Here is a 4,493-nt window from a genome sequence, read left to right on the forward strand (position 1 = left end):
AGGATGAGGATGAGGATGAGGACAAGGATGAGGAAAGGATGAGGATGAGGATGAGGATGAGGACTAGAATGAGGATGCGGATAGGATGAGGACGAGGATGAGGATGAGGATGAGGATAAGGATGAGGATATGTAAATATTATTTATACGGTGACCAACAAATTTAACGTTATTAGATAAAATATCACGAATGACACAACAATCAGAATCGAAGGATACACGATTACCTTTATCGCAGAGTTGGCTTATACTCAACAAGTTATGTTCTAGTCCTTCAACATAAAGGACATTATCAATCAGAGTTTGGGATGAGTTACCAACTGTTCCTGTGCCGAGTATCTTTCCCTTGTTGTTGTCTCCATAAGTGACGTATCCTTTTCCTTTAAGTGAGAGATCCAGGAAATTTGATCTATCACCTGTCATATGCCTCGAACACCCACTATCTAAGTACCATTTTTGTCCATGTGTTCGGAGACATACCTGCAAAATAGATTACTTACTTTTCTCAGGTACCCAATTGGTGTTGGGTCCTTTTCTGTTAGTGATTAGGGAATTATCTCCCTTCTTTTTCCATACATAAACTCCGCTAGGTATACCATACTTTTTGATATAGCATGAATGATAAGTATGACCATATGTGTTACAATAAAAACAAGTAGGAGAATGCTTATGATATTTGTTTTTAGCTTGAGCTACCGGTTTTCTATATGGTCGCTTCTTTTTAGCAGTGCGAGTATAACCTAGACCAGTTCGATCACCAACATTTCTAGTTTGATTAAGCAGGTTATCTAATTGCAGTTTACTGTTTGTGAGACGTGTGAGTTTTTCATTTAGTTTAAAATTGTCCTCTTGCAAAGTCTCGCAAGTCTCACAGACAGGTTTTTGACATAAGTTACTAGCAGAGCAGTTACATGAACTACAAGAATAGATGAGATCTAAAGTTTCATTTTCCAGTTTTAATTCATCTAATTCTTTTTGTAATTGGCTTATTTTTTGTTCGTTTATCAGGATTATTCTTTTCCTATCAATGTTAATTCTAGCCAATTTCTTTAATTCATCATGCAACTCGACATAAGCATCATACAATACATCATAAGGAGGTGAATCATTCGAAGTGGATGAGGTGTCAGAATATACCTCATCATTGCCCTTGCATGAGTCTGAATTTGTATTGATGTCAGATCTGGCCATCAGACACAGCTTTGCTGACTCCTCCTCACTATAGGTGCTCGATGTCGATTCCTCCTCAGGTACATCCCAAACGATGTAAGCTTTCTTGGATTTGAAGTCCCTGGGAGTGCTCTTCTCTGAATCAACCTTCTTTAGGTAGGTTGGACACTGAAACCTCATGTGCCCTACCTTTCCACACTCATGGCAAGTGAAGCGATCCTTGTTATTCTTGCCTTTACTGGTTGACTCTTTCGCTTCCTTCTTTTGAAACTTTTTGAGTCCTCCTTTTCTTTTAATGAATTTGCTAAATTTTCGGACTAGGAGACCCATAGTTTCATCATCTAGATCGGAATCAGATTCATCATCAATTTTCTCTTCTTTGTCTTTGGAGGTCGTGGCCTTCAAAGTGATGCTCTTCTTCTTCCGGTCTGATTCTTCATTCATGGTCAAGCGACCCAACTCCATTTCATGCTCTTGAAGTTTTCCAAATAAAGTAGCTAAAGGCATAGAATCTAAATCTTTAGACTCAACAATTGCAGTCACCTTTGGTTGCCATCTCCTGTCAAGACAACGCAAAACTTTATTAGTTAGTTCACCTCTAGCAAATGATTTATCGAGAGCAACTAAATGGTTGACAATATGAGTGAATCGCTTTTGCATATCACATATTGATTCGCTTGGTAACATGCGAAACAACTCATATTCGTGGGTCAGCGCGTTCAGTCTTGCGCGCTTGACTTCGCTAGTGCCTTCGTGAGTCACTTGTAAAGTGTCCCACATTTCTTTCGCATTATGGCACTGCGAGACCCTAAAGAATTCATCATATGATAGGGCCGATGTGATGATGTTTTTGGCGCGCAGGTTATGCTGGACCTTTTTGCGCTCATCATCGGTCCATAAACTTTTCGGTTTATCTTTAGGTTGATCGTCCACAAGATGTTGTGGAACGTAAGGGCCGTTGACTACGGATTCCCAAATATCCGAGTCTATGGCCTCAATAAAAATTTGCATGCGCACTTTCCAGTAGGCATACCCTTCACCACTGAATATTGGTGGTCGATTAATGGATGACCCATCACCACCAAATGGATTTGAAGAACCCATTCCTTTTCCCTTTAGGATCACGAATACGCGGTTGAGCTAGCACTTCGTACTAGCTCTGATACCACTTGTTAGGTATCAGTGGTTACAATACACCTAGAAGGGGGGGGTTGAATAGGTGTCGCGGTTAGAATTACCGCTTTTCGCAAATCAACACTTAATGCTGAATCAACCCTATTTAATCGATTAAGGAGAAAAGGATAATCGATTATAAGCACAGTCTTAATCGATTAACACAAAAAACAGTTTTAAACAGAAACTATTTTAATCGATTAATAGAAACAGTATAATCGATTAACACAGGAATATTAATCGATTAAACAGAACCAGTAAGCAATTACAGAAACGATTAAATGCGAAACAAATAACCGATAACAGAACGAATACAGAGCTTACAAATTTGTATATCAGAATAGCTTGCAATACAACAAAAGAACAGAATGTATTAGTTGAATCAAATATACAAATTAAATCGATTGAAAAACAGTAAAGAGAGAGAGAGAAACAAATCCTGCAACTCGAATTTTTATCCTGGTTCGTTTGCTGTCCACTGCAAACTACATCCAGGCCTCCCGGCTGACTTGGGAGATTTCCTTCACTATAATCGAATCAATGTAATTTACAAACACATTATCCAATTACAACACTTAGCAAATGACAAGAAATCAAAGAAACTATCCAATGGTTTGACTCCCTTCCTACCGATAAAGAAAACGTTTCTTTCGGCGTAGCCCCAGCCAAAGAATCTCTCGTTCTTTCCTTTTCTTACACTCTAAGCTATGAAGAAACACACAATCTCTACTGGTGATACGACACCAAGAGATTCCCTTTCACAACAATTACACAAGAATTACAAGAGTAATATTAAGCTATACCTAAGCTCAAATACAACATGAAGGCTTTACTCTAATGCACATTTAACACAAACACATGTGAAATGACAAGTATTAGTTATGAAAACAGAAGTTACAGAATTATAAAATTCATGAAAAACGCATCAAAAATATGCATGAACATGTGAGGGAAAAACATGAGAGATTATAACATGAAATGCACTCAATCCTAAAGCAAGGAATCTCTCATTTCTAAACTCACTAATGCAATTAACAAATAGATGCAGCAATTAACACGTAGAATGCTCTAACTCTCTAATAAATGCAACATGCAACTTATGAGATTAATTCTGAAAACGCAGTTTATAAAGAATCAGTCCAGAACCCCAGATAATCGATTAAATACCTTCTTAATCGATTAACGGGACTAAAAATCATAACTGATTCTGTTTTTCAGTTTTTCAGTTTCAACAACTTAAAAATCAGTTAGGTTAATCGATTAACGTAAACCTTTAATCGATTAACTGCATTACAAAAACGTGTTCCAGTGGCAACCACTTTACACAGCAGTTGGGTTAATCGATTAAAGGTATGGTTAATCGATTAACACTAAATAAAATATGTATTTTCATATAGAAAACATCAAATATGTTATGCACTTAGATAATACATGTTTGACACTTAGTTTTATGCCTAGAATGCATATATACATGTATTTATGTAATGCATGAACATATCTCATGGATGAAATGATTTAAAGATAAATGCATGTGAGACATGTTTTAGGTGCCCTAAGCCTTCGACTCAACTTAAACTAGAAACTAGTCTAAGCCTAGTACCAAATAAAAGACTTAAGCACGTTGGATTGTTGGTTATCTTCAAGCACTTTTAGGCACACGTTGTCCTCATCAAAACCATGACGTTCAAAGAGAGCTTTCCAAAGTGTTCCTCTTGACATGCACACTTTCAACACCTACATGCTTTTATTGTGGTATTCATAGTCATACTTCTACTTCATGTTATATTCTTAAGTATAGAATACCTAGTTGGAAATATGTTTGGATTGAGAAGGACTAGTTCCCATAGTTACTCACCTTAAGGGACCCACCATAAATTGGGTACCTGAGAGCAACAAGTAAATTTTTTTTGTAGATATTCCTTCGAACATTTGGACAACATTGGTATTTAAATAGTAGATTTCTGAGGCATATAATGGGAGATAGATCCAAATTTCTCGTACTATCATTAATGGAAAAAGGCTATGTGACTTATGGAGACAACAATCATCGGAAGATACTTGGAGTTGGAAAAGTTGGAATTATTTCTCACGTTATCATTGACATTGTTCTCTATGTCGAGGGACTTGAGCACAATCCGCTGACTATAAGCC

Source organism: Lupinus angustifolius, chromosome LG17 (genome assembly GCF_001865875.1).
Source record: "Lupinus angustifolius cultivar Tanjil chromosome LG17, LupAngTanjil_v1.0, whole genome shotgun sequence".
NCBI lineage: Eukaryota > Viridiplantae > Streptophyta > Magnoliopsida > Fabales > Fabaceae > Lupinus > Lupinus angustifolius.